General features: G+C 42.1%; 1 protein-coding gene across 3 annotated transcripts in view; it reads left to right on the top strand.

Moving 5' to 3' along the window:
* TMEM268 (transmembrane protein 268) overlaps nt 1-25,068 on the top strand; it is a 454,643-nt gene that overhangs the window by 8,012 nt on the left and 421,563 nt on the right. The window contains exon 1 of one of the 3 annotated variants that reach the window (XM_069609681.1): nt 130-280. The exons of the other annotated variants lie outside the window; for them this stretch is intronic. The gene's annotated coding sequence lies outside the window, so the exon portion shown is untranslated. Of the gene's footprint in view, nt 1-129; nt 281-25,068 lie in introns of those variants that run through there. 3 annotated transcript variants of the gene reach the window in all.

Here is a 25,068-nt window from a genome sequence, read left to right as displayed (position 1 = left end):
TCAGTCATTTACACTCTGGGAAGTTTAGGGAGGTAGGGGGAGCAGTTTAGGCTCAGTAGTTTACCTTTTGTTTTGTTACTTACCTGCAGATCCATCCATCCAGAGGGTCCCACTCAAGAAATCACAGCAGTAAGGACCCCAAACCACTCCCAACTCAACCATACAGGGCAATTGCCATAAGCAGACCGGTTGAGGAAGGAGTGGGTTGGAACCTAACAGCCATGATCCAGGGCCAAACTGTCTGGTGAACCGGGCCAGGTACTCCTGCAGGACACCCGAGGTACGCTTTACAGTAGGTGCATCCGCACGAGCCCAAGTTTACTGACATATTCTATATTTTCTGTGTGGTCCAAGCATCTGACGCGTTTGGCACAGGGGGAACGGCACTGGTTCAACATTCTTGTGGGGGAAAAATGGGGGGGGGAGAAAGAAGCAAGCGAGTGGTTGGCACTCTAGCAGTGAAATCTCTGGAGACCATTATCAGGGCATGGGCGGAGCAAACCTGGGGCACAATAGGAGTAAGGGCACAAACAAATAAGCATGAAGACAGAGAGAGGCAGAATAGCCACTGACATGAGTTGGAGTCGGTCCTCATTTTTGTAAGGTCAGCAGCATCAGGGCAACGAAAAAGGGATATTAAAGAAGGAAAAAAGGGAATATACGAGAGGATGTATTGAATTAAAAAGTAATTCAAAAAGAGGGCTAATTCACTTTTAACATTAATTAGTGTTATTGTGAAATTGTATGTTACATATATTTGAAATTTGCTCTACATATACATGGAAAATATAAACGGAAAAAAGCGGTAGTTGCATGAAAATGTCTCATTTTATTTGGAAGATGCATGGTATATTTACCATTCAAAGATGGCCTTGGAGGCAGTCATCCAAGATGGCCGCCAACATGGAAGAGCTGTGAGCTCAAAGAGTTCCTGTGCTGTGGAGGCAGGGGAAAGCAGGCAGCGGTGGGATTAGCCATAGGGATTAGCATGGCTAGGGGCAGATAATGGGATGCCTTTCCATCGAAAACAAAGCATAAAAAAAAGCATCTAATGCAGTTATTTTTAAGGTAACGGGATTATTTTAATTGTATTGGGTTTTTAAAGGTTAAAAAATGGGGGATGGGGCCCCCCACTAAAAAAAGAAATGCTTTAGATGCTTTTTTCGACACATTTTTAGATGGTAAGGCATTCAATGCTTTGGCATTCGATGCTATGACTATAAAGCCCTCAAATATTATCTCCATTGAAAAGCATTAAAGACCCTCACTCAAAGCCCATATTTGAAGCTCTTATATTAAAGTTCTTATTTATTGTAATAAAAATAGTTTTGGCTTAAATGTTGTGCTTTCAGTGCCACCTAATAGTCCAAATTAAAAATGGGGAAACCACAGGGAGAATAACATGGAGGGTCTGGAGAGGGGAGGCCAAAGAGGAGGGTTCACCCAGTTATATCAGGTTTACAAATATGTCGGTCTCCAGAGACATTTGTGGAACCTGCACGCATTTGAATTCTGTCAAGGTCCTTTCTTACGTTTAATTCTTACACAGCTGATACAGTGAGTACCATTTACATCGGTAACAGTAACAGTTGTGGTTTTCAGAACCATGAAGATAGCTTTAGACAAGCCCAAAGTTCAGCCTTGTCACAGAAAAAGGCACATAAAACCTCCAATTGAATACATGTATCTACCTTAGTTTATTGGGGCCCTTGTCATATGCCCACTTCCATATGTGCATCTGACAATACCACTGGAGAGAGAAGGGCATGAGGTGCCTATCCTAGAGTGGAAACAATGAGTGTGGGATGAGAAAAGAGCCACTGAGCTAACCTCGGGTAGGAGAGGAAGACTCAAGTCACCTTATATAATTAGGAGTAGAGGGAGAGAAGAGAACAGATGCACCTACCCTAGAATGGGAGAAGGGAGAGTGGGAGAGGGAGATGTGAGGGAGGCAACTAGTTTAGAGTGGAAGAAGATAGAGTGGGAGAGGGAAACATGTGGTGCCTAGGGGACAGTGGGATAAATGAGAGAACAATACCTGAATTGCCTAGCTTTAAGTGAGAGCACAGTGGGTGGAGAGGGTGACATGAGGTATCTAGAGTTGGAGCAGGCATAATGGCAGCGGTATACATTAGGTGCCTAGGATCGAGTGGGGGAGGCATCATGAGTCAGCTAACCTAGAGTGCAAGCAATGAGGGCCGGAGGATATGAAAGCTGCTGGGCTGAACATGTGGCTAATGAGAGTTGCAGAGGAAGACCTGAGGCACCTAGCCTAAGTGGATGTAGGAAAAGAGGGAAAGGGAGAAATTAGGCACCTAGCCTTGAATGGGAACAGGGAGAGTGGGAGAGGGAGACATGGGGTATCTAGACAGGAGTAGTAGTATGGAGTAGGGGCAGGAATTTATGTGTCCCAAGGGCTAGCCGGGGCCAAACCCTGGTATTGTCCGATAATTGTGTCTGAGACGGGGCCCTGCCGGGACCCCGTCTCCTGTTAACAGCAGCCTACAAGACTGCTAGATGACAAGGCTTTTTTTTCAAAGCCTGAAGCTTGCGTGTAAGCTTATCCACTTTGACTAAAACTGGTCCACACTTGCCTTTGCATTTTTGGTTTGGGCATTGCCCTATTGCCCTATAGGCCAGCCTCCACCTTCTCGATTGCAAGAGGTATACCCGCTCACAAGAAGCACCTGTGCTATACTCTGAGGTACACCCATTTAGAAGAAGCACCTTCATCATTTGAGAGGTGCACCTGCTTGTAGTAAGGAAGCACCCCTTTTAAAATGTGACAGACAAGCTGATTAAGCAATAAGATGATTGTCTCGGGAGGATAGCCCAGGGGCAACAAGCTCACCTTGGAAGCAAGACGACACGGAGCAACACAGGTTCAATCCCCGGGTCTGTGCTTAGAAACACCTGGGTAATAAGCGCATTATAAATAACCAATTATATATATAATAGGATAGCTGTGTGGGTTGAGCACTTGCTGCTGAGCTCTGTGTGTGATCCGCAGCTCACAGGTTACATTTCCAGCAACACCAACTCAGTCTTTCATCCTCCTAAAATCAATAAATGAATACAACTTCAAAGCTTATGGCCCTTGGAATGTGCATATGTTAAGGGATGGGATTAAGCCAGAATAATTCTGAGTCACAATAACCAGCCAAACTCACAAAGATGGCAAGTTACTTGTTTTATTAACAATTATCTAAAACGGGGAACTTACAACGAACATAAACAGACATACGCTCAGTCTCTCAGTGATTTACCCAACAAAAATACAATTCATATGCTCCATTATGCGTCAGAGTGACGTCATACTATGTGTCAATAGTGAAAAACCTATCAAGGGTCGGGATTGGTTAAGGGAAACATCTAGATATACAATCATATAGGAGCTAGGATTGTTAGTGGCTTTCCTTTTCAGGTTGACAACTTATGCCTACCTCTTCAAACATGTAATTTAAGAATAAATAGTTACACCGTGTTTCATTCATCTTCTAAGCTATAAGGTCCTTATACAGGCTAATACAATTGGTTGGCATGCTTGTGCCATGTCTGGAACATTCGGTTGATTTAGCAGCACGTAAGCAAGACCCAGGTGCAGGGAGATGGGACATGAAGTTACCTCAACACCCAATTAGCCCAACATCTCTCATCACCCATGCCTTCTGCCATGAAATTGTTGTTGTACTTGGCCTTGCAGAGTATTCTCGTCCTGGGAATGCATGGGAGTGAGGGCACTCGCTATCGTGTCTGGAACTCCTAGTTCGAACTCTATTGCCATCCTTGACTCACGTGACAAGAGACCACAATTTGGTCCATTCTGCAGCTTTTAAATGCTTTAAATGAATTAAAACATGGTATTCTGTGTCTTCTTTCTTGCTCCTTAACGTGAGAGGAATCATCCTCTTCAAACATGTTCTTCTTCAGCATATATAGCTGACCTCGATTTCTAGGATCTTGACTTCAGGCAAGCCAGCTTCGCCATGCAGCTTCAGCAACCTGTTATTCTACTGCAACATAGCTTTTAATTCCCCCTTCATGGTTTCTGGCTTATCTATTTCATGATACCAATGTCCAGCTCCATCCAATGACGGCTTTGCCTGCATTCAATTCACTGCTCATAGCTAACCCATATGATTACTTGATCTACATTGCGTTTCAGCGTCTTTACATTCACAGAACTTATGTTTTCTGCAGCACTTTGTTAACGTGCAATCATCTTCTTTTCCACTTTGATAGTCCACTTGATTATTTACTTCACATTTGTCCTCTAGGAGCCATACATCGTCCTCATTCTGTGTCTCTGGACGTCGTGCACACTTTCTTATCATGTCATCAGTTTATTTTCTTAGCTCTTTCTCATATTCCTTCAGGGAGTTCCTCCTGTAGGCTGTCATCAACTGAAGTATACATTTGATAGCGTTATCTCAATGGATATTTCCTTCCAAATACTCGGTGCAGTATTGGCACGATAGCTGGTGTCAGACAAGGCACAGTCTTATGTCTCCAATACAAAGGAGATATGGGATCTGCTCCTCTACATTCGCTCCTTTGGTCGAGACCTCGACCACCTCCTCAGGTTTTCCAGCTTCTTTGTATCTCTTCTTGAAGAAGGTTTTCTTCGGTACCCATATCTTCGTCACCCCTCTCACAGAGCCAGCTTTTTTAATGTGTTCATACACACTCCAGGTTATGTAATTGCATTCTCCATTTGGGGTACAGAAGACCCAATGTCCCTTGTTTGTCTTATGATCCTTTGGATAACAGAAGTTTGTTCCTTCAGGTGCTACAGTACTTGCTTTTATTTAGTCTCTGATGGCACTATCGGCCAGCACACTGTCTACTCGTTCATCCTTTGTGTCAATCATGATCTTCATTCCCACTGCTTTCTTTGCCATATTCTGGCATTGTCCAATTATTATCCTTATTATACAGAATCCAAACATTATTGTCACCAATATCGCTCCAAGGAACTTGAATAAGTTTGCCATCCAATAAGGAATCCATGAAAACAGGAGTGAGAACCAACTGTCATCTCCAATAGCCTCTGTCTCATCCTCAATTTTTACATGTAGCTCTGTCAACATCGATATGGCATCCATCAAAGTCCCATTCTCACCGTCATGAGATGGCATGAATGTACAACATGATGGCCTGATCTTGGCACAAACACCTCCTTTCGTTGCTGTAATCATGTCGATTACATTTCTATTCTGGAGGGTCATCAAACCTATGGCCCTCAGCTCTTCTTTAATGGCATTAAATCCTATTATTGTGCCATTGATTGTTTGCAGCAGCTCCCACCTGGTGATCTGTAGCCATTTGGCATTGACTGCTGAATTCCAGGCATGAACATAGTAGTCAACATCACTGTAGTTTTGCTGAACAGTTTGTGCTTGTCAGGAATGTCTTTATAAGCATTTAGTGATTTTAATGAGGAATAATTCCCTCTCTTCATCCGCCGGAGTTCTAGTGACCTTCTTTTTCATAGGTGCTCATCCACTTTTGTAAATCCTTCAATCTTCAGGTCACTCTGTGGAATCACCAATGCTGGAACATGGATATATACCAAGGAACACAATACACACCAATTCCTGGGCAGTTTCATATATGCTCTAGATCCACAGGCCCAATATCAATCCATTAAGACAGCCGCCCCACTCATCATTCCTGCAACGTCAATTATGTTCTTGCACCCTTTATTCTGTCCAACTTGATTTTTCCCTTGCTCCGAAAGCACAGTGTTGCATTAACCAATGGGACTATAGCTAATGGGCCTGATTCATCTTCCACCCATGCCAGCAGTTTAGAGTACTTGGCCCATGACTTTAGACACTCATCATTAAACTTCTTTACCTTTTGTCTTGCACTGCTTCCTTCCTCAAAAGATGAGCTGCACAGGACATCATTCCATCTTCCCATCCTTTGGCCATACTCGCTCATTCATAGATTAGCAGCTGTGAACGTTCCCAGCATCCAGGCATTCAAGCCTTTTCCATCATATCAGAGCAGTTCATACTTTTGTTTCTTCAACAATCTCCTTGTCCTGTCCTGCAGAACGATGCACAAGCATCTTGCCTGTCAATCCAGGCTCCTTATCCATTTGTGTTGTCTTGATATAATCATCCAGGTATGGAAATGACTGTCTTGATCTCCATCGCAAGGTTGCCCAGTTCCCTTGAAACTGTCCTCCAGTGGTACATGCTGCTAGCTGACTGAGGCACTTTGCATCTTGCGCCGACAACTCTTTTGAAATGAAGGTTCTTACTGTGCTCATGGCATAGGGGATGAGAGAGCAGACATAGCAATTCTCATCAGATGCTCTCTCCCCCACCTTTCTCATGTGTTGGTACCACATATTATTACCCAGATGAGCTGAATTATCAAGATAAGTATTTATCCCCTGGTTATCTTCTTTTGCAGCCCTCTTATGTTGCCTGGCATGCCCAAAGGTGTCAAAGAAATTATCATCATTCATATGGATACTAAGAAAAATTACAGGTGTTGTTTTTTTCAATTGGACCATTAGGATAATAGAAACTGTAAGATAAAGAAAGAAAAAGAAAATACATAGGCATATATATATATTAGGCATAGAAGTCTAGAAAAACATTTGGTGTGCCATACCAATATTTGTTGAACTCACGCTCTATCAATAATCCCATTATCCTCTTCATTAATCATTTTAATACAAGTGTTCAATTTACATTCATAGTTGCACAATCTGCTCAATTATTGCAATCAGAAGTCTTCTTATAACTGGAACATTTTTTGGGTCATGAAGAAAGGTGTGCATATTAATGTCTCTCCTAACAAGAGCATGGTATGGCTGAAGTATAAACACAAGAATAGCAAGTACAAACCGATGTGTGTTATTGTCAATGGGTATCACATATTATCCTTGAAACAGATATGCTCCTAAAAACGAATCTGGGTATTGATCTCTTCCAATTTCTAATTCGGAAGTGACATTTAGGCATAGTACTGATCAGTGTTCCCTCTAAGCTGTGCGCATGTGCGCTTGCCCAGCTTCCTTCTGGGTGCCGCTCAGAAGAATTTTTGCAGCGCACACAGACAATTTTCACCTATTCAAAAATATTTAATAAGACACAAGTCACAGCAATTAATTGAAATTTGCTTTCTCTTAAAATAAGCAACTAGTCTTGATATTCTGATAATTTGCATTAACTACTATGCAAGGGTGATTGTAAATGCCTAAAATCCCTAACAGCACTTTTACCTTATGACTCTAACTTCTTCCCCAGAACACATTAAGTTACTACCGGACAACCTTGACTCTTCCTCTTGGCTTTGCGAAAGGTTAGCAGACGTGTACCCACATCCACTTGTTTTATGTTTGTTGTAATATGACTAATATGAATAACGTTCACGTGCCAGAATTTCTGTTACTCATTGTGCGTTACCAAAAGCGTCACCCACACGATACAATTGAACTACCAGCTAAAATATTGGATACTGACTGAGTAAGCAGGCTACCTGGATGTGTAACCTTATCCCATACCTCTTCTTTGTACATATGTCACACAAGTACTTTGAAGCGACCCCCTTGCAAGTTAATCGTTATAAAACTCAATTAATTGGATTTTGAGAAGACAAATGTGATGCTCAGTATCTCCTACTTTATCAATACTAACAATGCCCTATAAGTGGAGAACAACATTACAACATTACAATATAATTTACTTTGCCTACAAGGGATAATGGGTATGGACTATGCCTGGGTTTACCCGTCCATAGTATCAGGGCACTGGATATTCAGACAGGAGAATGCTTTTCACACAATCTGCCTCGTTTCAAAGTGTTCAGAGTTCCTTTGGGCATAGACCTTCATACACATGGTAGCTCGCTGCTATGCAAAAACTGTTTCACTGAGCACTGTGTAATCCTACACAATGATATAAGGGTGGGGTATGTTGCAAACAATCTTGTATGCACTGCAAAAGAATTGTGTACATGCAGAGTCATGACATTCTTAAAATGCACATAATATGCTGAAGCATTAAATATGCCTGGCTTGCGAAGCATTGTGGGTCTGTAAATTTCCCAGTGAGTGTTTACTGCTACAATCCCTCACTTTTTACAGTGCTCTATCAACTAGTAATGGTGGCAAGCACAGGGGCCGGGGAAGGGTATGGGTGGAAGAGCTCAGGTCATCACTCCTTGCAGGTGATGAACACAGCAGCAAATCTCAAAAACCAAGTCAGACGTTTCGGCAGTAGACTGAAGACAATGTGTTGCTTGTTTACTAACGGATAGGAAATTCTAGTACCTGTCTAGACAACAGCACCTTTTTCTTTCTATGCTCAGCTGCTGAGGGCTTTTCAATATAACCATGTTTCGGTGTGTATTGTCTCTAGCATCTCCCTGCATCTTATCTAACTGATAAAGAATTACAGAAGAGGGATTCATAGTTACAGAAGAAGACACTTAATCAGTTGTATCTCTGATGAATTGATGCTATTAACTTAAAAAGCATATATATATGCGATCTTCAGCAGGGCTCTATAATAAACCTCAGTAAGGCTCTTATTTCATTTTATCTAAGCTGTGGTGCGGAAGGGTGGGCCCAACTATAGACTTTATTATGTGCCCTGTCGTTTAACTTCCTATGTCAGTGGTATAAGCAGGGCTCTAATCAGATTTTGTTCCTTACTTGGAGTCAAATGATTTTTCAGGGAGTAAGAAGTAATTAGCTTTGCCAATTGGGATACTTTCTGCTTATTAAAAGATGTCGGCCTACTCCTCTCCTTTCCTCATCTCTGACTGTCTGTCCGCCATCCAGGAATGGTGTGCTGCCAACGACCTCTGCATTAATGCCAGTAAGACTGAGATTCTATCGGCACACCCACCCCCTCCTTCCCTGCATTTCTCTGGCCGGCCTCTCTAGGCCCTCCACCCACTCCCACCTGCAAGGCTAAAAACCTCGGGGTCATCTTCGACTCTGCACTCTCCTTTTCCCCTCACATCTCGGACGTCTCCAAGAAGTCACACTACCTGCTGCACCTCCTTAGAGGTATTCTTCCTTTCCTCTCCTTCCCCCAGAAGCTCACTGTCTCCAGAGCCCTGGTCCTCTCCAAGCTGGACTACTGTAACAGCCTCTATCTAAATCTGCCTGCCTCCACTCTCCGCCCTCTGCAACTTATCCAGAACAGGACTGCAAGACTTGTCCTTGACCTCAAGCCCAGGGATTGTATCTCTCCAGGACTGAAATCTCTGCACTGGCTCCCAGTGGCTGCGAGGATTAAGTTCAAAACCCTCTGCATTGTTCACAAGGTCTTCTGGGGTCTGGGGCCGCAATACCTTCAACTCTCTCTTCCTAAATATCTCCCTTTTCGAGCTCTTCGCTCATATGCCACCAACTCCCTTAGAGTCAGTCGTTTCTCCAAGCAACGAGTTGGTGGCAGATCACTCTCTTCGGCAGGGGCCTCTCTGTGGAACAGGCTTCCTGAAACTCGAGGAGAACCATCTCTGGTTCTGGAAACACCTCAAAACCTTCCTCTTTGCTTCCGCTTTCTCTCCTCCCCTCCCTTGCTGAATTCTGACTGAAATTGCACTGGTTACCTGACCACCCTTTCTGATCTCTGGCCCAGTCCCTGTCAATTACCCACCTGCACTGCATCCCTGGCACCCCCTGCACTTGGGGACTGTTTTCTGTATCCCGTAAGTCCCCCTACCAGCACTTATGTCTGCACTTCCTTGCACTGCCACTAGCTGGCTTTTTATGTGTAATTTTGCCTTGTCTATCGTGTATCCTCTGTCTGCCAATATAGTCATTAACTGGACAGAGTCTTGTCTACATTCATCCTCTGTTTCACTGCAGATTAATATGTCATCTATGTACTGAATTAACGCACTCTTGAGTTCAATTTTGCTTATATCCATCTCAGGGATGTCATTTCACCAAAATGCCAGGGGTAGCGGAAGTGACATCGCATGACCCTTGACCCCTGATGACATCACAGGAAGTGATGTCATTTGACCCCACCCCGAAGTAAGTGATATTGTGTGTAGCGATGGAACACAACCTTTCCACCTTGACAAAACAAAAAGTGGCATCACATAGCATTGTACACTACGAACAATCTGGCTACAATATCACTATAATGTGATGTACATTTCATACAAGAATGGATCACCATATGTATCGTAGAGCGCTTGCTTTGGTATCCGTGCAGAACCTGCTGATGCAGGTTTGAATCCCGGCAGGGCCAAACTCAACCTTTCATCTTTCCGAGGTCAATAAATGAGCACCACACACTGTGGATAAATAATAAGCAGCACTCAGATACCTGAGGGTTTCTAATGCTAAATTATTATTATTATTATTATTATAGCACTTACGCTTAAGCACTTCCTATAGAAATAATATACACCCAATATCACCCAAACCTGTGTTGGTACTCATTTATCGACCTCAGAAGGATGAAAGGCTGAGTTGAGGCGTTTAAGAACAGACTAAATCAGTGACTCACCCCCTGAAGTGTGCCTGAAATAAACCTTTAATGAGTCAAGCAATTATTGTATAGAATTCCAGAAAGGCACGTTATTTGGTATTCCTATTCTTTCTTATTTAGGGTCAGTGCAGAAAGTGTTAGACTTGTGGCACTCCTGGTCTTATTTTTATTCTTTTTTTTAAGGGGCCTGAACAAGAAAGCAAGCCACTCCAGAAGTAAAGAGCCACATGGTGCTGGCCAAAGCCCAGGAGCTTGCATTAAAAAAACAAAATGATTTTTTGCAGAGGTCGCAAGGGAGACCACAGAGGTCACAAGGGAGACCTTAGAGGACGCAGTTGCAACCTCTGGCGACCCCTAAATGACATCCCTGATCCATCTGTAGGACCCTGTTAAAGATTGACGGGGACTCACAGTACCCTTGAGACATTCGAGAATGTTTTATCCTCTTTTGTCTGAATGTAAAGGAAGTATGGTCTTGTGAGTCTCTGTGCAACAGGATAGAGAAAAATGCATTTTTCAAATCGATCGCCGTGAAATACTTAACTTCAACTGGGATGCTACAAAATATTGTCGCAGGATTCATAACTAATGGAACCCGACTTCTACAATCTGATTAAGAGGGCGCAAGTCCTGGATAAATCTCCATGACCCCCCCTTTAGATTTTTTTATCGGATACACCGCAGTATTGCACGAGGATTCTGACGGCACTAGGATTCCCTGATTCATCAGCTCTGAAATAGTCTTAAATAGGCCTACATCAGCTTCTAGAGACATGGGGTACTGTTTTGCTCGTGGTAAAATTGCTCCTGCCTTGAGTTTTATTTTAACCTCTCCTATTCTCTTCAATGGGCCTACATCATATGGGCCCGTGGTCCGAAGGACACTGGGCACCTTTTCTAGGTCTTCCTGAAAGAACGCTGGTTGTTGCTGCATTAGCACCATATGCTGCAGGACTTCCCTTTTCTCAATTCTTATCCAATATCTAATGCTTATAAAGAAACACCACCTCATCATCTATACATTCATCTCTGAACATATCTTCATCTGTTATATCAGTCAATCTGTATCCCTCCTCAAGACCCATCACTGTCCTCCATGCTCTGCCTTCGTCATCTACTCCTTCAAGCATTGCTATTTCTCCTCGTACTATAGCTACTTCCAATTCTACAGGAATAGTCTTCCATTCTTCTCATCCATAGGCACTTGTGGTCTGAATAAGAACTCATCAGATATCCTCATAATCTTCCCTACTAATGCAGGTAGCCAGGTTAATAAAATGCTCACCCCATACATGAAGACCTCCGGATATACGGGGACTCCTCGTAGAGCTACTTGCCCTGCAAATGCCAGTATAAACTTTCCTACGTTTAAATAGTATATACCTGGAGTGGAGCACACTATTCCTTGATCAGTGAATGAAATCATAATGTTAAGTTTCGTCATTACATCTCTAACTAAAATGTTAACTGCCATTTGTCCCCTATAGACAAAGGTAATTTATAAAAGGAACTACATTCATGGCTCCAGAGAACCCTTGAGCATTCAGGGCAATACCTGACACTGGATATTTCCCCTCCCTTAAAAAAGAGGGAGTCACTCCAATGTCTACAATAAAAGAAAAGGATTGGCCTATTATCGTCACATCGACCCTTGGTTCCTTTTGGGGTCTGGTGTTACTTATAGTACTGAACACATCAAGTTACCCTGGGAGCTGTCCTATTGATGGTACAAATTCATCCCTGTGAAAGGGTTCCCTCCTACCACAGGACACCCCTATGTGTTTATATTTTCTATGTTCGCATTCTATTGTGTTTGCATAGGTGCTTGTGCCGATTGCCCTTGCGGTGGATGCATTTGCACTGACCCCTGCTGTTGTGTCTGCTGTGCCTGTGTCTGATAGGATGTGTGATCCTGGGAAAAGGCCTCTAGTGTGTGTTTACTGTATTGCGGTGGATAAACTGTCCCCCCTCTTAGAAGGTTGTCCATTTTGGTGCACGTTTCATCGGCTTCTACATACACACGCAATATGCCCTGTCATCTCACAATTCCAACATTCTGGGGGTGGCCCTCTGGCAAACCCACCATTATACCCTCCCTGAGTATTCTGACTTCCACTCTGGGCATTTTGAAATCCACCTTGGGTGTTCTGAAATCCACCTCTGCCTATAGATCCTTCGGAGCCCCTTCCTCGTGGCCAAAACCCATACCCACTTTGATCCACTGTGTGTATATCATTCACATGTCACGCACCCAATATTTCTTGCGTTCCTACTCCTTCACCACTTGTCAATACTGCCCCTTCTGCTGCACATTTTGACAATTTCTTCTGGACTAAATTAGCTTCCTCAATTTTCCCGTTCTCATCTTTTGTTCTTCTCTTGTAATAACAGACAATGATACACAATAGTTAATTGTATCTCAGCCCACATTGTTGTTTCCATCCCTACTTGTTCTTTCATTTGTTTCTGTATCTGTTCTGGCAATCCCTGACACAAAATATGATAGAATAGCACCACTGATGTGTCCCACGGTTTACATGTTTCAAGCTGGAAAACACTCTTGAGTATCCTGAATATAAGCAATAAGGGGCTCATCTTCTTTCATTTTACGTGTCATAATTGCACCCATATCTGATGTATCAGGATATTGTACCCTGAGAGCCCTCCAAACATCTGCGCTGAAACTATTCAATGGTGCTCCATCATGTGCTATGTTTTGTGCAGTTGCACTCGCATATCCCGCTCGTCTTCAAATGTCAGTTCTCTCTCCAAGAATATCTGCCACTAGACATTTTATGTCTCCTATGACCAGCGTGTTTCCCCCTGTCATTTTTTCTAATTTGTATATCCATTTCCCAGCCCCCGAAATCAAACTAGGTAAATTACATTTTAAGTTATCCTTATCCATCTGGGGCCATGGAATATATTGCGGTCTTGCCCCCCTCTTCTCTAGCAAGGGGAACAGTGAGAACCCCATCCCATAGTCAGACCCCATTATTCATTTACCTAATGCAGAGGTAATCGTCCATATCGTTTTCATGCTGGTAACGACCTTAACCTACTCACATAAGGTGGAGATTCTCCTTTCTCACTAAACAATGCTCTTTGGGGAAGTTCAGGATATGGTATAGCATCTGGTGTTCTTTCCTTAGGGTGTTCCAGATCTGACCATTTTACCTCTTTATCCAAATGTAAACGTCCTAGGGGGACGCATGTGCCCTTCCCTTCTATCTCAAATCCTGGCTCTCTGTCCTCGTCTGACATTGCTAGACCCCAACTAGTGTGACTATCATCCTCTTCTTCTCTATCTAAATTGAATCTATTTTAAGACAATGCTCTGTATTAATAACTAAACATGTTTTCCTCCTCATCCTGTGGTTTAGGTATCAGGGATCGGTTGCCTCTCCCTTGAGTCCCATACTCGCTGTTCTGCCTTATTTGCTGATATATCTTAGCAATACTTTCTCCAATACTTTCTGCATGATATCTCTCCTTTTCCTGTGCTACTTTAGGTATTTCTTGACTCTTTTCTCTCATCGGGAGAGCTACACTTATCGTGTGCCATTGCCTGTGTATGTCATCGCTTGGTCTTATTCGTTCTTTAAGAATGAGACTGGCATCAAGACCTTGCTGCCTTCTATTCTGTTTTATCTCTTCTTCTACTTCCCTTCACTTTCTCGCATCCCTTCTTGCCCTATCTTCTTCTTGTCATTGTTCTTCCCTTCTCACTTTCTGTCTTTGTTCTTCTTCTTCTCTGTAATCTTTTTTACTTCACTTTTTGTGCCTCTTCTTCCTCTTTTTTATTTCTATCCTATCCCTTTCTTCTATCTCTTTCTTTCTAGTGTCGTACTTCCTTTGTTTCTCTGCCTGCTTTTTGTCTTTTTCTTGTTCTTCTCTATGTATCTGTTCACGTTGTTCCCTACTTTTTCTTTCTTGCTCATCCTCCCTCAACTGCTTTTTTCGTTCCCTATCCTTCTTTTATTGCCCGTCCTTGTCTTCCCTTTGCCTAACCTCCTCCATGCTCTTCCAAACTAACTTGAGTAATATCTGTCCTTCCATACATTTGATCTGTTCGCGCATTACCTCGTTAGCCCTATCCTTTTCTCCTTTCCATCTCTTAATTTCTCTGTCTATATCTGTCGATATATTTGATCTCTTGCCTCTTTCTTCTTTATCTCTTACAAAATTACAGGCATCTTCCTTTCTTTTGCTCTCTTTTGGACTGTCATCAATACTATAAGCGGGGGTTAATATGTTGGGTTACTATACCCCGCCGCTGCTTTTAATTTCTTTAAAAGATAAACTCCTATCTCCTCTGTATCTACACTCTTAATCTCTGATGAAGTAAGAGCAGCTGAGGGCTCAATACCCTCCCCTTTATGCTGATTAAACATCCAGTCTTCCTGTACTGGGCCTTCTTTCTCCTCTTAGTAAATTTTCCAAAGTTCTAAAACTGACAGTCTTTTCTCTAATGTCTTTCCTATGTGCGCAGCGTGCACATATGTGGTCATGTGTTGTAATTCTGCTTTCGACAATGATGCCCCTTGCGGCCATGGCATGAACATTTTATCAGCTGTGCCCTTTATCCATTCTGCACTGTATTGTTTGAGCTAGGGCACATGTCTTGGTAATGTTTTACAAAAGTGCATGAGAGGAGTGTCCTTCACAATGACAAGTCGCAATTGACTGTTGATACTTACCAGATCGTTAATAAATCTCTACCTATCTCAAAGCTTATTGCTTTGAGATAGGTAGAGATTTATTGATGAGCAAGCACCATCAATCGCTGCTCAATCCTCTTTTGCTTCGACAACCTATCTGCCTTCTGATCGGCGCCAATCGCTTACTACACTTTAACTCAAAACAACGTCACTTCCAACCTTCACAGCTTATTACCTCTTGAGACTACATCCATCAAATTTTACTTAAAATAATAACACAATACACATTAAAAACTTTTGTGATCACATTCCCTTTTCCCTATTATCATTTATAGTAAGAGGTATTCTCTCCTCGCCTCCAATTTTATTACCCCGTGCAGGGCCCACCGTCTTGGTTCTTCTTGCAAGTTTATTTCTATCGGCCGCTCTCCACATGTAACTCCACGATCTTCCAGCTAATGGCAGAGGATGCCCGACCGTCTGAAACTCTAAAGTCAAACTGGTTTAGATCTGAAACCATCTGCACTGCTACCACGTGATCTTATGGCCCTTGGAACGTGCATATGTTAATGGATGGGATTACACCAGAATAATTCAGAGTCCAAATAACCAGACAAACTCAAGAAGATGGAAAGTTACTGTTTTATTAACAATTATCTAAAACTGGGAGGTTCCAACAAATATCAACGGACGTATGCTCAGTCTCTCAATGATTTCCACAAAAAAATACAATTCATATACTCCATTATGCATAAGGGTGATGTCATACTACGTTGCAATAGTGAAACACCTATCAATGGTCGGGATTGGTTAAGGGAACCATCTAGATATACCATTCATATAGAAGTGTAAGGATGACATGGTGTCAAGAATAGACAGACAAAAGTGATCACAGTTCAAGGGTGTTTATTAAACTGTATAGATAGGTTGGAAAACACCTAATCTAAACTTAAATCTAAGATCGGAGCTAGCTACAACCAGCAAATAAGGCAGTCCTTTTGGCATCGTGTCAAATAAAAGGGCGTATACTAAGAAGAAAAACCTATTGACAATCCTTGCGCTAAATTACAAAAGAGTGTGGGATAGGGTTCACAAGAAAGAAAGAAGTGTTCCCAAATGATAAGTCAGGATGTGTTAGCCGATGGCCTTCCTTCCCCACTTTTTGAGCATGGGACAAGGCGGGACTCCTGAGCACAACGCACTCTCGAGCATTCCCAGCACACAACCACAGTACCGCTTCAGGTATCAGGACCTTCTGTGGTTAAGTCTCTTGTCTACAAAAAGTCTCTTGCGTTTAAGGACCTGATGGCTTCCAAAATACCAAACCAAAAGAAGTTCTGTTCCAAGTGTACGTTGGGTGCTGATTTCACCCATGGGCCCACCTCTTTTGGGCGTAGACTCTGAGGTTGTCTCTCCTGCTTCCCAGGATCTGATAGGTTTAAATAACAAAGAAAAGGTTCTTTCAGTTCGCAACTGAGGTGATGATTCTTCACCCCTGGTCCCCCTATTCCAGGTGCAGGCCCCTCACGAATATCAGCCTCCCTTCTGTCAGGTTCACTCTGGCTTATTACAAAAGATTTCATATTCTTGTCTTCATGCGTCTGCCGGGCTTAGACCCTTTGGTGTGGTGATGGTTTTCCACCCCATTGATCCCCCTCTGCCAGGCTCAGACCCTTCGCGAATATTGGCCTCCCACTGTCGGGTTCACTCTGGCTCTCATTCGCATGCATTCTTCTTTTGCTTTCACAGTTCTTTGGGTGACAACTTTTTACCCTTGTATCTCCCTCTTCTGGGCTCAGACCCTTTTCAAATGTTTGCTTCCCTATGTCGTGTTCACTCTGGTTTTTTAAAAGATATTTCCTCCTTTGCATTCACAAATCTTAATGTCTTTTTAAACAGTTCTCTGTGGACATCCGTCTGATGGCTTCACTTTTGTCAACACACTGTTTCTTGGTACTTTAGACTCTGCCCATTTTTATTCACATCTTTCCGCCGGGTACACTCTTGCCATTTCACAATTCCTTTTACTTTCTTCTGATGCAGGATTCACTTCCCTTGTGTTCTCCATTGTTGGTCAAAGACTTTTGACTGTACTGGAATTTTGCAAAACCCTGTATGACCACTTTGACACAGGATAACCAGAGTCTCTCAAGTGAGCACCCACTTGGTGCCGGAACCCTCTTCAGCTGGTCTTCCCTTAACAATTTAGTTATTTTAACTGTTCCTCAATGTGCCACTTTGCGACTTTCATTCAACACAGTTCTGTTTCTTTATCAGTTCCCCTTCGCCTCACCGCCTGTGATGAATTGCATGGCTTTTCACTCTATCTGGAGTCAAGGCCGGTACCACGGTAGCAGGCATCTCCCTCTGTCCTGCTTATCAGCGTAGGCATGCTCTGTGTACTGTTGACATCTGCTGCAACACACTTGGGCTATTGTTTGCAGTCTTATGTTTCCGTCTGCTGAGGCTTCGCAGGCCTGGTTCCGAAAGGGCAGTCGCTTCTCTCCTTGTCATCCTTTCGACACTTGCCGTCTTTCTCCTCCTCTTGAACTGCAGTGCTTGGATAGCTCTCTCATGCTGCGGTCTGCCTTGCTTGACATGTGCTCTTGTGCTCCACCTTTATTCCCTGTGGGGAAAGGAAAGAACCGTCAGGTGTGTGTGATTCTGGTCAATTGCATGACTCTGCTTGACCCTTGAGTCGGGACATGTCAGGTAAGCAGTTTTATTAGTCCATTATGTTTTGCGTGGGGTGAAAGTGTTTGTGTCGGAAAGTGGAGGGGTTAGTGTGTCTGATTGTCCCGCGTGGTTGGACGGGGAAAAAGTGCTATGTTCAATTACAACACTCGTACCAGGGGTTTCGATAGACTCAGAAGGGAGAGATTGATAGGGTTTGTGAGACAGACGGGAATGGCCACGAGTATTATCTCGAAATAAACAAGGGGGATTGTGGGAAGGGTAGTGTTTTATCTGAAAAAGTTGGGAGTGTGGGAAATAATAATCAAAATTCACGTGGACAGGAATGTTTGGGGGCATTCGGGTCAAAAACAGGAAAACAGGGAAACAGGGATTCTGGGAATTGTGGTTTTTGAATGTACCATGGTTTGGGTTCCGAAGGAATTTACCAGATATGGAGGGGTTGTTGGATTTGAATAAGGGAGATTTTTCAGGTGGAAGGGAGGCTGAGTTGGTGCAGCCTATAAAAGCTTCAAATAGCTCATCTCCCTGGTCCCTTTCTTCGGCATAATACTGCACCTCACCTTCCCAAGCATAACTCTGGTCTCCCCTACCCAGATGATCCTTCCTCACTCATCCACCCCCAGGGTTGAGATCTGAGCGAGTCAGCCTGTCCATGGCCACCTGAATAAGGGATTCTTGAGGCTTACTTGGGAGAATACCCTCAGGTTTCTCACATACCCTTCCACTATGCTGGTTGGACAATGGGGTTTCATGGGGAATTCCATCATGGAACATCTACAGTGTTGGTCCAAGCCTTCCAGCATAAAACCGGGATCATCATCGCTGGAACTTTTAACACTTTCTTGGTTGATTTAGGGCTTGTGTATCAGGTGTTCTAACAAGTTCTCTCTTTTCCGTTTCTCTCTCAATTATTCTTCACCTTTCTTGAGTGTCTATTAATTCTTCTATTTTATCAGGGCAAACCTCCATATTATGGCCCCACTCACCACAAAATAAGCATTGTTCGGAATTAGAGGCTTCCGATTGATCTAGAGATATCATAGATGTTGACTCACTTTTATCTTTATTCAAGGGGCTAAACATCATTTTTGGGATGTTATTATTCTCCAATTTTTGTTCTTCTTGCCTCCTTCCACCTGAAGTTCTTACCTCTTCTGTCATTTCCTCAACCACTATTTTCCCCTCTGAATAATAAGGATTGGGTTTTGGGATTTTATTTTCTGGAGAATAGGTTTTTGTTAGAACACCAAGGGTTAATTTCACTTCTACCTTAATCAAGGTTAAATTTCAATTCTTACCGAGAATTACAAGATTATTGTCACACTCAATCACGGTCTATAGAGGAAGTGGTTTTACAAAACATAGTTTAATATGCACAAACATTTCATCTGGCTATTGAAGCAGTAAAGACAATTCTTCAGTGTATAAATTATTCTTTTCAACATCAAAAAAAGTGTCCATTAAATCATTTCTAAAAGTTAAAATACAGTACCAAGTGTATAAATCACAAACGAGTGAATACATAAGGCATTTTACATTAGATAATGCCTTTTCAATGGATTGTTCTAGTGCTGTATCTGTGCACCAGTGTATAAGTATTTTAATGGCCACTATAGTGCCAGCATATAGAAAAAAAACCCCCAAACACTTGTACTATTATCACACAATATTAAAGTACCACAGGCGCCTCACAAGAGGGGTCCTGTTTAACACCTAAAACCTATTATATAGACAACATACACAATATGATGTCAACTATGTATAACACAGTCTATGTCAGCAATTTATTGCATAGATCTAAAAAAACATGAGACCTGCTCATGCTAAATCAGGGTCGACCGGTTTCATAATCGTAACTTATTGTGGTCATCTTCATCAGGACTTTTAATTAAGAAGGTCTTGACTGCCTGTCTAGGGTCGCTGTCGTGCACCCCTCCGTGTGTGTTTCTATTCCTATAGATTATAGTTCAAAGGAAACAAAAAAAGGGGGATGGTCTTAATATGTGCCATTCAAACTTCTACGAGTCTATACTGCTATGCATATATTGCTTTTAAATTGTATTCAAGAATATCATTAGGCTTTCTTACTATTGGACAAATGATTGTGTCCAAGACATGTGCCTATTATTACATTTAACATCAAAGGGAAGGGGGGGGGAGAAGGGGAAGGGGTAGGTGGGGGTTGGTTGTGTACAAACATGCACGGGAACATCTCCACATTCTAATCATTTGGTTGTGAATGGAGGTGAGAAAAGGGGGGGGCTCCCCGTGGTGAAATGACCTTATAGCCCATATCAATCTGTGCGTTAACTTACCGCACTTAGCTGAAGAGCGTCACTGCTCTTGGGTGTCTAGGGACTAAACGCTTCCTGACGTGGAAGTACTCGATGTCATGCTCTAAGGTTATAGAGTAGACTCATGTACACCCTATAAAAATACATGATGCTTTTATTTACGAAATTTCCACTCGAAAAACGGCCGTTTTTTTAAAAAAAATTTCCAGCCCACGATTTTTGGTGCAGTTGCATTAAAGCACTGATACAGACACTCAACAGAGCTAGCAAGGTAAGAGACAGCATTTTATAAGTCTTGCATTGTCTTTTTAAAAAAACGGCCGTTTTTTTAAAAAAAGGCCGTTTTTCGAGTGGAAATTTCGTAAATAAAAGCATCATGTATTTTTATAGGGTGTACATGAGTCTACTCTATAACCTTAGAGCATGACAGTGACAGTGACGCTCTTCAGCTAAGTGCGGTAAGTTAACGCACAGATTGATATGGGCTATAAGGTCATTTCACCACGGGGAGCCCCCCCTTTTCTCACCTCCATTCACAACCAAATGATTAGAATGTGGAGATGTTCCCGTGCATGTTTGTACACAACCAACCCCCACCTACCCCTTCCCCTTCTCCCCCCCCTTTCCCTTTGATGTTAAATGTAATAATAGGCACATGTCTTGGACACAATCATTTGTCCAATAGTAAGAAAGCCTAATGATATTCTTGAATACAATTTAAAAGCAATATATGCATAGCAGTATAGACTCGTAGAAGTTTGAATGGCACATATTAAGACCATCCCCCTTTTTTTGTTTCCTTTGAACTATAATCTATAGGAATAGAAACACACACGGAGGGGTGCAAGACAGCGACCCTAGACAGGCAGTCAAGACCTTCTTAATTAAAAGTCCTGATGAAGATGACCACAATAAGTTACGGTTATGAAACCGGTCGACCCTGATTTAGCATGAGCAGGTCTCATGTTTTTTTAGATCTATGCAATAAATTGCTGACATAGACTGTGTTATACATAGTTGACATCATATTGTGTATGTTGTCTATATAATAGGTTTTAGGTGTTAAACAGGACCCCTCTTGTGAGGTGCCTGTGGTACTTTAATATTGTGTGATAATAGTACAAGTGTTTGGGGTTTTTTTTTCTATATGCTGGCACTATAGTGGCCATTAAAATACTTATACACTGGTACACAGATACAGCACTAGAACAATCCATTGAAAAGGCATTATCTAATGTAAAATGCCTTATGTATTCACTCGTTTGTGATTTATACACTTGGTACTGTATTTTAACTTTTAGAAATGATTTAATGGACACTTTTTTTGATGTTGAAAAGAATCATTTATACATTGAAGAATTGTCTTTACTGCTTCAATAGCCAGATGAAATGGTTGTGCATATTAAACTATGTTTTGTAAAACCACTTCCTCTATAGACCGTGATTGAGTGTGACAATAATCTTGTAATTCTCGGTAAGAATTGAAATTTAACCTTGATTAAGGTAGAAGTAAAATTAACCCTTGGTGTTCTAGTATTTATCGCACAACCTCAGGGTTGTTGGGTTTGATTGATTCATTCCTAGGACCCAGGTGATACACACCTGGGAGTCCATAATTGTAGGAAGCATAAAAAGAAATTGCTTCATTGTCCTTTGTTTGTCCGTACTACATGTGGGGAACACTCCATTTATCTACCAAAACTGGTAGTCTTTTTCTGCTGTCACTGGACAGACAAGTTATTAGGTTGAGCCCTAACCATACACATAAGAATGGCTGAAAACAACTACCTTGCCTATGCGGAAGAACTAGTTGAAGGTATTTTATCTAACCCTTCCCTATTGAGTGCCGATCTAGCCAGTCATGTCATTCCTAATTCAGATGAATGGAACGAAATGGAAATCATCAGAAAGAAAATCATCCGCACAGAACTACATGGGGCTATGATGATTGAATATCTCAGAGCACACGCAGCCCCGAATGGTCTTATAATACACATAGAACCCAGGATTTTCTTGGACAATATAGCATTCAGAAAAGATTGGTCATATATAGCGAACAAATGTACCAGAGACTGGCTAATTCTTATAATCAATACGGCCAAAAAAGTCACAGAACAACTGATGAAAGAACTTAACGATAAAAGTGACGCTTTGAAACTCAAGATCTCACTGGACATTTATAATGCCAAATTACTGACGTTAGAAACATCTTTGAAAGAATTCAAAGACCTGAATCTGAATAAAAAATTGACCAAATTGAAAAAAGACCTGGCAGCTTTTTCCCATGAAAAAATATATCCATATGTGGGAGTTGATTACTTCTCAGATGACGCAATACAGGCTAGACGTGATGCAGCACAACTTAGATTTCAGAATATGCAGAGAGGAAACAACAGGAATAGATCAGGCTCTTCATCTGGATCATCCAATGGTTCTGGCATCTCAAGAGTAAGATTTAACTCCAATCAGGCCTTGGGAGCTCCCACTAATGCCCCTTTTTTAGGACAACGAGGAGGCAACAGAGGCAACCAGCGGTGGCAAGGACACCCCACGATAGTCACTCGCAGCAGAGGGAGAGGCCTCCAACAACCGATGACTCGCTAGTGGTGAATTTATCTACATACATACTCACAAAAGCAGAGGATGAGGTGTTACAAAAAGGTTTGTCTTTTGTGCCAACAGCATACTATGATCCTTTTCAAACAAGAATAGAAGTCAGTCAGTTGATGAGAAAAATCAGGTTAAGACAATTTTTTGATGATAATACGCCGGGCATACTAGACGCTACCGGCTTGAAACCACCGTCTCAATTTTACCCCCCTTATTCTTCCAACACAGTTGAATCTACGACCTTTGAGCAAGCTTTGCTCAAGAGAATTAGCGAATTAGAAGAGAACATCCCTTTCATACACTCCAACTGCACAAAACAACAAACAGCTGCATTAAAAACCTTGGCAGATAATGAATCAATTGTGATTAAGCCAGCGGACAAAGGGGGAGCAACTGTTGTGATGGATAAGGCTGACTATGATAATATGGTCCAGACGCTCTTACAAGATCGCACTAGTTATCGCATACTTCCGAGCAATCCGACCAAGCAACTGCAAAGTCAAATTAACATCATAATTGAAGAAGCAGAAGCAGAGGGATATATAAGCGCAAAAGAAGCAGCTTTTCTTACACCGCCTCACCCTCGTATACCAGCCTTTTACGCTACTCCAAAAATTCACAAAGGAATAATTCCACCTCCCGGTAGACCTATAGTATCGGGCATCCAGTCAGTTCTAGAACCTCTTTCTCAATTCGTTGACTTTTTCATCAAAGACGAAGTTCAAAAAATGCGTGCATATGTGAAGGACTCTACAGCAATGCTACATCTCCTGGATTCCATTACTTACAATCAAGAGACAGAATGGCTAGTTACCATGGACATAGAGTCGTTGTATACGAAAATACCACAACAAGCTACACTTTCCATGGTACAACGCCTACTGGAATCTGGCATCGACCTACATAATACTCCTTCAGGGTTGATAATACAACTTGCTGAAATAGCTCTTACCAGAAATTATTTCATCTGCAATGAAACTTTTTATCAGCAGATCTCTGGAACTGCTATGGGGGCCACTTTTGCGCCAAGCCTGGCTAATCTCTTTGTTAATGCCTTTGAATGTGATGTCATCTATCCTCCCACTAATCCTTACTTGGATCAAATAATCCTATGGAAGAGGTACATAGATGACGTGTTTATGATCTTCAGAGGCACAGAAGCGGAACTACACAGATTTCACACGTGGCTTAATTCACTTAATCCGTTTCTCAAGTTCACTATAGAATTTGATAAAAACACTATACATTTTTTGGATCTTGATATTATGGTGGTACAAGACAAACTATGCTCAAGAGTATATAAGAAGGCCACAGACAGGAATTCACTCTTGACCTACTCAAGCTATCACCCACAGGCATTAAAAGATAACCTTCCATTTGGACAATTTCTCCGACATAGAAGAATCTGTACTCAGATTTCAGACTATGAAGAACAAGGAAAAGGCCTCAAAAAACAACTGGCCCATAGAGGGTATCCCAAGAGGATTATCGACTCTACATACAAGAGAGCCCGAAACATTCCAAGGAGTGTCACTCTTCAACAACATCCAAAACCACTGGCTAAAAATAACATCATGGCAGTCATGAGTTACTCCCCTATGCTGAACAGACTAAAAAAGGAAATCAAGAACCTATGGCCAATTCTGAACACAGGCCAACACCATCTGGAAGAGCCTAAATTTGCCATTAAAAGGAGGAGTAATATCCGGGATAAGTTAGTTAAGACCTTCAGAGACAAAAGAGATAACAACCCTGTAACAATATGGCAAAGTACAGCTCCTACAGGACACTCCCCATGTGGCTCTTGTTCAATGTGCTCACAAACTGAGCGCACAAAAGAAATAGATGTGGGGCTCCGCACTCCTTGGATACAACGACAACTTACCAATTGTAACACCGCAGGAGTGATCTACCTCATCAAATGCCCCTGCAAACTTAAATATGTAGGGATGACTATGAGACCGATTAAGAAGCGCATGATTGAACATCGCTCGTGCCTAAGGACTAAAAAGTTGACAGCGCCCATGGTAAATCATTTTATCACAAAAGGACATAGCCCGGAATCATTTAAATGGACAATAATTGAAAAAATCAATATTCCCAAACGGGGTGGTAATTTCCAGAATATACTCTTTAGGGGAGAGCAAAACTGGATATTTAGGCTCAATACCCATAAGAAAGGACTCAATGAATTCATCCAGTGGAATGAGCTAGCTGTCCTTTCCACCTAAAAGCATTATACATCACCGAGCCCTTATTACGGCAAAACTAAGGATTGAATGCATTTAGTTCTATCCATCTTGTAGACAGCACCCATAACTATCTGGA

The sequence above is a fragment of the Ambystoma mexicanum genome, chromosome 8 (assembly GCF_040938575.1).
Source record: "Ambystoma mexicanum isolate Mex_15411 chromosome 8, UKY_AmexF1_1, whole genome shotgun sequence".
Taxonomy (NCBI): Eukaryota; Metazoa; Chordata; class Amphibia; order Caudata; family Ambystomatidae; genus Ambystoma; species Ambystoma mexicanum.
The sequence above is the reverse complement of the archived record's forward strand: the minus strand, read 5'-3'. Positions and strand labels throughout refer to the sequence as shown.